This window comes from Myotis davidii, unplaced genomic scaffold, assembly GCF_000327345.1.
Source record: "Myotis davidii unplaced genomic scaffold, ASM32734v1 scaffold159, whole genome shotgun sequence".
NCBI lineage: Eukaryota > Metazoa > Chordata > Mammalia > Chiroptera > Vespertilionidae > Myotis > Myotis davidii.
In genome coordinates, this window is record NW_006291231.1 from 2,452,027 (window position 1) to 2,464,321 (window position 12,295).

Here is a 12,295-nt window from a genome sequence, read left to right on the forward strand (position 1 = left end):
TCCGAGCGGCCGCGATTGGTCCGGGCGAGCGGGGAAGAGCCGCGAGGGAGGGAAGGGGAGGGCCGAGGCGAAGGACAGCCTCCTTCCCCACCCCGGGGGCGGAGGGAGAGAAAAAGGAAACCTGTTGAACTAGTCCTTCTTGGGGAGGAAGCGAATTGGCCAAGCAGGTGAGACATTTGCCTAGAAAGGCAGCATCCACTGTATTTCAGTGCTTGAGGAGAGGGGCTTTTTAAAACCCGCACTGTCACCAGGGGGTTGAAAAGTGACCAGCCAGCTGTAGCCACAGGAAATGGATACGACTGCGTGAGGCTGTCACACAGATGCGCTGTGTGGGCTGGCTATGTCCTGCCCTAAATTATTCACATAGGATATTGCCTCGTTGAGGAGCGCTTCCCAGGGCCTCAGTTAGTTCAACGGCAAAGGTAATGAGAGGTGGCTGCCTTCAGTGGGTGTCTGGCTGACCATTCCTAGTTCTGTGGGGGAGAAGCTTTCATCCAAAGCTCCTAACAACTTATTTTTTATGCACCCAACCAATACAATGAATGCCTCTTCTTTCCGCCCCTTGGTGAGGTTTTGACTTGCTGGTTTTGTCTGAAGCATCCATTTATTCATTGAAGAAATTTTTGAGAGCTGCAACGTTCCAGGCATTCTTCTAAACATTCCTTATATAGCAAATAACTTATGTGTTGTTGGTTTTCAAATCTGTTACAGAGTAGTTGAGGATAAGAATAACTTGTTGGAAGCCCAACTTTACTTTAAAACAATTATAAGTGGCAATAGTAGAGTATGACATGGCTGGGGGAAAATATTATTAACTCTTTGCTCTGGGGCTGCAGTCTTTTGTTTTTCTTTTAAAATTAATTTTAGACTTAAGAGTAATTACAAAGACTATGCAACCATATTGTTATATAAATGTACTAGCGGCCCGGTGCACAAAATTCGTGCATGGGAGGGGGGGGTCCCCTCAGCCCAGCCTGTACCCCCTCCAATCCGGGACCCCTTGGGAGATGTCTGACTGCCGGTTTAGGACTGATCCTGGGGGCCTGGTCGCCCCATGCAGCCTGCTACTCCGTGGTTTGGTCGCCCCCCACTAACCCCCCTGCTGGCCTAGTCGCCCCACGCAGCCTGTTCAGTCATCCACTCACTTGTGATGGTCGCTTAGGCTTTTCTATATATAGATTCTACAAATATTCTCTCTATGTTTTTCTGTTTTTTGTTTGTTTGGCTTGGTTTTTTGCTTCCCAAGCACTGAGCCCCTCCTGCAGGAGCCCACCTGGGGGAGGCTCTGGAAGCTTGGAGTCCATGCTCTTTGGTGTCCATTGCAGGCTCTTCCTGGGAACATTATACCTATGAATGGAATTGCTGGTCATGATGGTAGTCCTATGTTTAACCTTTGACAAACCATGGTCAGGCCTCTTTCACTGCATGAATAAGGGCAAGTGTTCCCCAGCGTGGGCTTACAGCTCAATTAACGAGCACTGAAATTGCCCTGAAACCTGTTCTTCAGTGTATGGGCTGAGGACTTCAATAGTAGATCTTAAGTGAGAAAGGAGGGGAAAGGTGGGGTAGGAAGGAGCCTGTGGGGAAATAGCAGCTAGTCCTTTCCTAGAGTGGGGAGGAGTTAGAAAGGAGCAAGTATTTTACATAGTGACATTTGCCTAAAGTTAAAAGACATTGTGAACCAGCTTCCCAATTTGTTTATTCTTGGGGTTATCATACAATAAAATAGAGTGCAGTATTTAAAAGGCAGCAGCAGGCAAATGATAGGAGAAACTTCATTGTAGTGTGAGAAAATAGAGAGTGAACATTATGTCTAAAATATATTTTAGGAGGCTTTTTGATTTTGCTCCAATAAAAAAACCTTTGCCTTTCTTCCTCCAAGCCTATGGGAACATAATTTCTTATTTTTAATATCAAAAGTAGTTCCAGCTGATATTTTCTTGCAGTTATTGAAGCAGACCAGTAGAAAATGCATGCCTAAACCATCGCTTTTCAGGAGGTAGGGGATTTCTTTTAATAGCTTAAAATATTGATCAAATATTGGTCTCCTTTTAAGATTGGTCAGATACGCTGTGTATCTGTCCATAGTCCTAGTAGCAGAGTTCAAATATGAGTTGGGAGATTTGAGTGGCGCTAAGGTTGTAATGTATAGTTAAGTAGTTACCTAATTTATGACACGTGGCAGATTATGTATTTAATAGAAAACAAGTGCACGTAAAGTGTTGTCACATGCCTATAATTTAATGCATATTGTCTGAGGACATGTTTTAGAACAGCGGTTCTCAACCTGTGGGTCGCGACCCCTTTGGGGGTCGAACAACCCTTTCACAGGGGTCGCCTAAATACATCCTGCATATCAGATATTTACATTACGATTCATAACAGTAGCAAAATTACAGTTATGAAGTAGCAACAAAAATAATTTTATGTTTGGGGGTCACCACAACATGAGGAACTGTATTAAAGGGTCATGGCATTAGGAAGGTTGAGAACCACTGTCTTAGAAGATGATGCTTTTATCAAGATGGAACCTGGAAAGCTGAGTAATAGTTTATGCATGATATTTTATACATCAATGTCATAAGTCAAAGAATTCCAGGAACACTCATCACATCATCCCTGTTTACAAATTAAGGTCAGTATCCAAAAGAGGAAGTGGGAATAATTGAGTTCAGAAGATAGCAATATATGGTGACACTGAAGAACTTAATTATAAAACTTTAAAAAACATTGTAAGATGAAAGTTGAGAAACCTTACATGTAGGGGACCTTTACTGAATGATTTCTGTCAAATGTGAAAGAAAGTTTCCTGATGAATTAACATTGGGATGGGATTCTATAGAAGACTGTGGAACCTTCTACTATATAGGACTTTGAAAACAACACTTAAAAAAAAGCAAATAGGCCCTTGCCAGTTTGGCTCAGTGGATAGAGCGTTAGCCTGAAAACTGAAGGGTCCCGGGTTCAATTCTAGTCAAGGGCACATGCCTGGGTTGCGGTCTCAATCCCCAGTAAGGGGCGTGCAGGAGGCAGCCGATCAATGATTCTCTCTCATCATTGATGTTTCTGTCTCTCTCCCTGTCCCTTCCTCTCTGAAATCAATAAAAAATATATTTTAAAAAAGCAAATAGAATAGTTCTGTACCACTTTTTCCCAAGCCAAGTTATACTGTAGATGGGGAAATCTGAAACATGTACTCTATCTCCCTCCACGGATGAGGCAAGAACTAAACTTAGCACCTGTGTTGGGAAGACTAGGCAAGATGGCAAGGGCTTACTGGTCTAGGGGCAGATAGTAGTTGGGAAACAGTAGAATAAATCTGATTCTGTGAGAAAGCAGAAGCAATACAAACTCTTCTAGTTCAATACGTATTTTTAAAAAATTAAAATAAATGACGGCATATAAACAATAAGTTAAAATCTACCCCGAAGTTTTAAACTACATGTCTATTTTCTGTATGGTGAATGTCATAGATTATAATATGTGAAGTGGGGAGGCCTCTGAGACCATTCAGTAGCGTGATTTTTCCCCACCAGATTCTGAGGAAATCCAGGGCTCTTTGAGCGAGTGGGGGAAAGAGCTGCGTTTGAAATAAGGTCTTCTGACTCCACTGCCTACCTCTAACCACTCCTCCAGTGTACTAACTGCTTCACTTAGACCTCTTCCGCTAGGACTCTTCCATGTGTTCCCGTTCTGTATTAGTTTCTACATGAGGATAGGGGAAAGGGTTACCTGTCACACACTAAACAAAATTTAAAAATCCAATTCTCGCTGTCATTCTTCAGAAAGAGCCTGAGCTTCAGAGAGCTTAGTGACTTGACTAAAATTACAGCGTCCCATGAGGATGAAGACCCAGCTTTCCTGAGTTCTAGTGAGGTGCTTGTAGGGGTGTACGAGAGTGAACAGAACAAAGCAAGGTTTGTTGATGGCAGAGACATGTGACTTATAGGGGAGAGAGAGAGAGTGTGTGTGTGTATGTGTGTGTATGGTTGGGCGGGGGGGAGGGGAGAAGCCCAGGACTCTCAGATACATACATCACATTACTAGGGAAGGAAGTGGTTGAATAGAGCTGTCTTTGGAGCTGCATTTTGGCAGTTATCTATTGCTGCATAACTAACCACTTCAAAGCTTGGTGGCCTAAAAGAATAATTTTTTTCTTTCTCATGGTGTGATGGATTGATGGGGCTCGGCTGGGTGGTTCTTACTTGGGAGTCGCCCATGCAGTAGCAGCCAGATGGCACCTTGGGTTGGAGTCATTTGAAGACTCAACTGAGCTGGATGTGCACTCCTCTCTCTGGTGCTTCAGCTGGGATGGCTGGGACAGCTGGGCACTGGCTGAGCATTTTAGTCTCTCCGCAGGGCTAGCTCAGGCTTCCTTACAGCATGGTGGGCTCCGTGTCATTAGACCTGTTACTTGGTGTCTGGCTTCCTACAGAGCATGTGTTCCATTCAAGGTCAAATCTGCAAGGCTGTCTATGGGGTAGACTGGACATCAGGCAGCTTCCCCTCTGTTGCATTCTGTTGGTCAAAGGTGAGTCACTGGGCCAGCCCAGGCTCAAGGCAAGGTGTGAATAAGGAGTGTAGTTCACTGGGGACCGTCGTTGGGGACCAGCTATCACAGTGCAAATAATAGATCTGGCAATCTGACTATAGATATTTGTCATTGGGCATGTGAGTCAATGGGCATTTTCTAGCAGCACTGTTCTACATGCATGAGATACAGAAGTGAACAAAACAGACAAAACCCATTCTGCAGTGACTCTTATGTTTGAGTAGGAGAGAGAAAAAATGTAAAAAGCAAGCACAGAACACAATGTCAACAGATGAGAGACCTAAGGAAAACAGAAAGCCGTGGAGGGGGAGGAAGGCCGGTTTTACACAGGAAGGCGAGGGAGGCCTTTTCGAGAGGTGACACCTCGGCTGAGACTTCAATGAGGGGAAGGAAGAAGCCCCTTGAGGTGTGATCCCAGGGCATTGCATACTTTTTATTGCTTTTTTCTGATTTTTTCATTCATTTTTATGTATTTTCATTTTATCACTCCTTCTTGACAGTTCCTATTAGCATTTTGTTACCTTTGCTTCTAATCTGTCCTCTATGTAGCACTATTCATTGGTGAAAATCATCCAACAAATCAGCTGGCAAAGAAAGAGCACGGGAGAAGAGAATGCAGAAAACACCTCAGGCAAAGAAAGTTTTTCTATTTCTCGAAAGTAGCTTCACAATCTTTTGGTTGAATCATAAATAGAGTCTTCATTTGAGACAAACTGAACAGCTTGTCCATGCTTCCTTTCTTCCCTCCCTCTCTCTCCTTCCTTCCTTCTTTCCTCCCTTCCTTCCTTCCAATTAACATTTTTTGTTTGTTCTTTGATGCCTATTGTGTGCCAGGCTATATTCTGAGTGATGGAGCCATAAAAATAAATAAGCACCTGCTTGCTATAAGTGAGTTTTCTATCCAGTGAGAGAGCGTTCAATAGACAGATAGTCACAAAACATACATACACAGAACTTTCACATTCATATGTCACAACCAAATTCTCGGACCAAGTGACATCATGATGTCAAGTGATGGGAAGGGGCAGGAGATGGCCCTGTGATGCTTCATGTTCTTCTGTTTTGGATCAAACACAAGCCATCCCCCCCCCCTTCCCCCTGCACCCCCTCCTCACCAATCTGCACAACTTGTTGAAAGGCCCTAGACGGAAAGTCAGGAGAACTGGGCTCTAGTCCAAGCACTGTGCTTTGTGCTGGAATGTGAGTCTATTAATGGAATACAGCAGCAGAATGCCGGCCTCAAGGAAAAGACCCTAGAGCTCATGGGCACAGCATTATCACTTTCTGCCTTACATAGACTAGCTATAAGAATGGAGAAAAGCACCCCAACTTCACACAGGAATGTTACATCTGCCAAATTGCAAAGTGGAGATTTTAAATGAATTTTATGTGGAGAAAGTAATTATTAAAATAGATTCACTTGCAAAGCTCAGTGCATTTACCCCTTTCCGAGCTTTGTGCTTCGCTGGGTTAGTTCCTACTTTTAAAAGCAAACCAGATGCACACAGAATGTTTCCCTGTGTGTTAAGATCATGAACGAATTAAAATCAGAATTAATTTTTATTTTTATTAGTAGTCAGTCAAAGAAATGAAGTTAAAAGTTCATCTTTCCTTCATACCAAAAATATATATAATAAGTTCTTTTATAAGACACATAATATAGTAGAGGGACATTCAAAGGTTAAAAATGCTTGGACCCTGCCCCGCCCCCCCTTAAAAAAAAAGATAAAGAAATGCCTGGTCCTGTGGAATCCCAGTTCCCCAGATTCTGAGAAGGTATTTGTATACATTTGTAATAGACAGTGCTAAGGAGATGCGAGCTGGTGGGAATGGACTTGGTTCCTAGCTTCTTAGATGAAACCCCTACGTAGTCCTACATCTTTGCTTTTCTGCCCTTGTCCCAGGCACTGCCTGTGACATCCTCTCAGTAAACAGCTCTTGCTGAGCTTGCCGAGTGACGTGTCCTGGCAATAGAAGAACCCTGACCTGGGAGGGACGGGGTGTGGGGAGGAGGATAAGGGAATCCTAATATGCATCCTTCTACCCCTCTAAGCCTTAATTTCCTCATGTCAGAAAAAGAAAGGAACAGCAGTGGGGTCTATTGTATAGGGGGATTTAAAGGGCTAATGTACATAATGGCATTAGTACAGCATGCCAGGTATGTAGTGAGCACTCAGTTCATATAAACTGTTGACTATCATCATCATCACATTAATATCGACCAGAATATATTTTAACAAAGGGCATTGCCCTCCCTTAGCTCATCAGCCCTCATTATTTAATGGCAACACACAGTGTGTAGAGTGATCTGTGTCCCATGCTAGGGAGAGTTACTAAAGCTGTAGAAGGCGGAACCTCTGTAGGGGGCCCACTGCGTCCACTTCAGGCTGACGTCACAAGCTAAGGCTGCACATTCAGAACAGCGGCCAGGCTGGTATGTTTAACCGCTAGATCTCGGCCTCAATCTCGCCTGCGTCCATGGCTTTTCTCCTCTCAGATGCCTTTGCCACTGTAAAAGCTGTAGCTTAGCTAACAAAGGAGTCACTGAACCTCTTTAGCCAAAGCTGGTTAAAAGGTGTATTCTGAGTTAATAAACTAAGAGAAAAAGAAACAGAACACCTACTTACATACAGGTTTTAATCTCTTTTTTTCTCTTGGCTATCAATACGATTACTGTCCCTTTACTTGCTCTTTTCTATGGATATGCGTCTTACTAGCGTCGTAATCTTTGATATTAAATTAAATGATGACAACAGTTTTTGGAGAGGACTTTTTCTACCCACTTTCATTCACGTATTAACTTCAGTGTGTAACATTACAAAGTTTTTACCTCTTAACTATGCACTTTTTGCATAACCTATTAACTATCTATTGAAAGCTCCCTAAGCCATATCAGTCATGGCTTATGAATAAGTAGTATGTGTCTTTCTCTCTGGGTCTCCAGTTTATCATGTGACTGTTCAATGAGGTCGTTGACTTGTATAATTAAAAGGATCACGAGGGCCCTAACCGGTTTGGCTCAGTAGATAGAGCATTGGCCTGCGGACTGAGGGGTCCCAGGTTCGATTCTGGTCAAGGGCATGTACCTTGGTTGCAGGCACATCCCCCGTAGGAGGTGTGCAGGAGGCAGCTGATCCATGTTTCTCTCTCATCAATGTTTCTAACTATCTCTCTCCCTTCTCTCTGTAAAAAAATCAATAAAATATATTTTAAAAAAATAAATAAAAGGATCATGAGAAACACCCAGGATCTATACTAATAAAAGGGTAATATGCTAATTAGGCCGGGTCGACCAGCCATCTTCTGGACGTTTGACTTTCTTCCAGACAAAGCCATGGTGGTGGGGGCCAAGGCAGAGGCAGTTGGGGTGATCAAAATGGCAGGGGAGGGCAGTTGGGGGTGAGGTCAGGTCTGCAGGGGAGGGCAGTTGGGGGCAATCAGGCAGGAAGGTAGGCAGAGGGGTTAGGGGCAATTAGGCAGGCAGACAGGTGAGTGGTTAGGAGCCAGTGGTCCCAGATTTCGAGAGGGATGTCCGACTGCTGGTTTAGGACATCCCCCAAGGGGTCCCGATTGGAGAGGGTGCAGGCTGGGCTGAGGGGAAACCCCCCCGCCCCCCCGCACAAATTTTGTGTACCGGGCCACTAGTTTTAACATAAAATAGATGTATTGCAAATTAGAACCTTTCAGATATTTTAGAAGATATTTCATACTCTCACATATTCTTTTATTTTTCAATCTACCTCCAAAGTGTGCTCTACTAATATGTAGCCAGCCACACAGTGATCTAAGGTTTAGGTGCATTCAAGAAAGAAAGAAAAGGGAGGGAGATACTAAAATTAATTGAGTGCCTTCTATGTGCTGGCACTGCATCTAGCATAGGAGATTTACTCTTTATAACAACACTCTGAGGATTGGCTCATTGCATCAGTGAAGAAACGAAAGTTCAGGACAGGTAAACAACTGTCCCACGCTCACACAGCTATTAATTACTCCTGTTGTGTTGTTTTCTGAAGCTTGTTCTTTTTTGTGCTCTCCTCTGATGTCACAAGAGTGAATTCCTAAGTGATTAAAAAATTTAAAGGGATTTCCAGAGATAATCTCATCAATTCCACTTGTTGGGAGGTAAGGAAACTTGGTCTAGGGAGGTTATATTATGCCCATCTGGGCAGTGTACATCTCAGTTGCCTTTCCTCCTAGAAGCTTTTTTTTTTTTTTTACCTCTCTTCCTATTTCCCCACCTCATCCTGCCCCCCACCCAACCCACCCACCATAGTCAGAATGAAAATCCTTTACATGCTGTATTGTGTGGTGGGCAAGGGTGAGTAACATTTGGACACTGGATTTAAACTTATGATCTACCACCTATGAGCTGTGTGACCCTGGGTAAATTTCTCAACCTCTCTGAGCTGTAGTTTCCTCACTGTGAAAAGGGAGAGAGCAATAGTACCTATCTCGTAGAATGGTTGTGATAAGTAAATGAATTAAAACATGGAAAGACCTTTAGAATAGGGAGCAACTAATCTCACGATTACTAGTGATTGGTTTCTGTTAGGCTGCTGCATACTACTTTTCTCCTGGTTTCCATGTGTACAAGCTTGTCTCCCCACTGAGATGGAGATGATGTCTTGCACATCTTCATAATCTCTCAGTGCCAAGACCAGTGCTTACCAATTCTAGACACCGAACAAGGCCAATTGGATTGATTTCATTTTCTTAGTCAATGACTTTCCACATTTGCCACAGTTTCCAAATTTCCCCAGTTAATAACGCCATAAAATACAGAAGCCAAGCCTTCAGACCTTTTCCTGCTACTTGAGGATCCTGATTATTGAATTCCGGGCTGGCATTTACCCCTGGATTCCTCATTGCTTTTAGGAATAAAAGTTGCATTCGCCCATGATTGAATTCGGTAATTAGTTATTTCTTTTGTTGTTCCTTGCAGGGATTAACATCAAGCGTGGACTGATTTTCTATCCTTGGTATTATGTGGTTGATGCCAACAAGTAATTCTAATATGTGCTTCTACCCAGTTTCCCATCTCCATTGACACTGGTGCCTTCAACGTCTCCTACGGGCCTTCAGGAGGAAAAGTAAGGCTTTTAACTCTTTTTATTTCTTTTTACCACCCCCCCGCTCCCCTCCCCCCTCCCCCACCATCAAATGTTGCTATCACAGAAAGGACAAATGTAAGACTTCATTCCTTTGGGTTGTGCTGACCCTGTGGAATCTTGAGATTTCCTGATTTCAAGAAAGTCGCTGTTGTGTTTTAATTTCCACTCAGACAATTTCACCTGGGGATTTCAAAAGCACCAGGCCATTGTTTTCAAAGGTGTGGTATGTAGAATGTTGTGACAAACTTTCTAAAAATTTGGATTACAGCTATCGGTCATTAACATTCCATCCTCTTTTGGCAAAGTTGTAGATTTTTTTAAAATGACAGATTTCACCTCTATTGTTTTAAAATGCAAATATTATTGAACGTCTGATTTTGAGGGAAATGATGCTGGCGTTCCACTGTGAACTTTGTAAACTGTTCTTTCACAGGGAGCCTCTTCCTCTTGAGCAGAACTTGGGGGATAAGTGTATGTATTTAAACAGTCTCTCTGATCTTTGCGAAGATTTGGAGACTTTCATGTTACTCACAGGTGAATCTTTCAGTGCGTCAAACTGTTATATAAAGCTGCTTTAAAATAAGATGAAACTGATCATAGGAAAGTGTTATGCATAAAATTACAATAAAAATGTAACTTAATTTACATTAAGATGAGTTTACTTTAACTGTTACTCCTCCCCACCCCCTGTCTCTCCCCCTGGTGTCTGAGCTGTGGGGGCTGGTTCATTGTCTCTTGTTGAGCCTCTCTTTCTAGTACCTATTATTTCTTGAACGACAAATGATGACAGAAAAATGCTACACATTGTAGACAACATCCAGCTTAGAAATGCATGTGTTATAAATGGCCTTTTGTATTTCCTTATTTATAAGATGCAGAATGTATTTTCTCATGTAAAGAGTAACATGAAAAGAACTTAAATTCCTAGGTTTACTCATAAAAATTACTTTATCCAATATTTAGAATTCTATTGTTTTAGCTACTGTATTTTTTCATGTATAATATGCCCCCAGGCATGAGAAGCTCCCCACTTTTGCAACCCAAAATTAAGAAATCAATATTTTAAACATTTTGCTGGTTTTCCTCTTAAGGCCTTCTTCTTTTTTGGCATCTTAAGGAGTTGTTCTTCCTGTTTTCTCCACTGTCTGATCATACACTCAGTGGGAGGAGGTTCAAATTTTCTCTCTGCAAGCTCTGTTTCCAAGCTCCTTTGCACAGCTAATTACATTCAATTTGAATTTTGCAGAGTAAGACAATCGCTTACTGGTATTTATCTTTTTGTTTTTTGACATCTTTATGGGCTCAGAACGCTCTGGTCCCTGTTGCATCTGTGCACTCTCCACCTCCACCTCCAATTACGGCATCAGCTGACGTCAGTAACAATAAGGCTCCTGATTGGAGGAGGCCTGTTGGACAAGGTACGGGCAGCTATGCACCCTTGGGGCTCCCTGCTCAGCTCCCTCGTCAGCTGACTTCCCTGTATAAGATGCCCCTTAATTTCAGAAAAAAAAAATAGTGTCTTATACATGAAAAAATATGGTAAACTTGGGAATCAAATCATCATTTTATTTATTTTACTTTTATGAAACCATCATTTTAAAACTGGTTTATTGTATGGTGAATTTTCCACTGAATTCAAAGATAGGTTCCCCTCTATGTAGCCTCCTTTCTGGGTACATATTAATCAAAGGGATCGAGGGAGAGGAGGAACTGGCCCCTAAGGGGTAGATATTTCTTCTACAGGACTTTGGGGAAACTCTACCCTAATTCCTGGCTCTATGAAAGTCCTCTCCTCCCAGTAAATGTCGACTCAATTATGAGAACTTCTAATTTCTATATGTGACTTTCTCCCTTTAGCTACACATCCTGTATAATTACTTCAGGCCCTTGAGGAAACTAGTGAAGGAAAACCCTGGAACTCATTTTGAAGCTACCACAGATCCACAGGCCTTTATCCAAAACCCAGGAGCCTGACGTGTTTTGGAATTCAGGGATATTTTTGGATTTTCAAAAGATAATATGACACATGTGTTGCATGTTACAGACTATCCCCAGCTTGTAATTCAATGGAGTAACACAGCTTCACTAAGTGTGTGAATATTCCCACTAAGGGAGATGAACAGATATTGCTTACAGCCTCACATCTCTTCAGTCCAGGTGTTGCTAGTAAACTTATAAAGGCTGGTTAGTTTTCAGAGCTCTTTCTGTCTCAGAGTTGCTGGTCAGGACGATGTCTCAAGGAAGAAATGGTGAACCCTGGACTGGGCTCTGGGGGCCCAGGGGCTCATATGCAGAGAGACAGAGGTAAGCCACCTCCTTTGAGGAGAAGGCTGAGAATGGCCTTCCAGGTGGCATTCTGCCAAACCTGGGGCTCAATAGCAGTATGTTTGTTATTAGTGGGCTTGTGCCAGGCTTTCTGAGTTGGCTGAAAGAACTGTCACACTTGGAGGGAAGACCTCTTCCCACTTGGGGTGGGGTGACAGCAGGCACAGTGTTGGCCTGAGCTCCTGTGGGGATGTTGGCTTAAGCCCCACAGAGACATGGAAAGGGGGCAGGGATGAGGGGAGGGTCAATACTGGAACAGATTGGGGTCTAAAACCTGACTCAGACCGCCCCCCCCCCCCCCCCCCCC

The 12,295-nt window shown here is 43.0% G+C and overlaps 1 protein-coding gene and 2 long non-coding RNA genes across 5 annotated transcripts in view; 1 reads left to right on the forward strand and 2 right to left on the reverse strand.

Moving 5' to 3' along the window:
- Positions 1–9,651, forward strand: part of LOC107183185 — a 17,883-nt gene extending 8,232 nt beyond the window's left edge. The window contains exon 3 of the long non-coding RNA XR_001513968.1: positions 9,583–9,651. This is a non-coding gene — a long non-coding RNA (uncharacterized LOC107183185). The remainder of the gene's footprint in view (positions 1–9,582) is intronic.
- The window catches only part of GRAMD3 (GRAM domain containing 3), a 98,318-nt gene that overhangs the window by 61,182 nt on the left and 24,841 nt on the right, over positions 1–12,295 (reverse strand). The window lies entirely within an intron of this gene.
- Positions 10,202–12,295, reverse strand: part of LOC107183184 — a 13,432-nt gene continuing 11,338 nt past the window's right edge. Inside the window, exon 3 of the long non-coding RNA XR_001513967.1 lies at positions 10,202–10,330. This is a non-coding gene — a long non-coding RNA (uncharacterized LOC107183184). The remainder of the gene's footprint in view (positions 10,331–12,295) is intronic.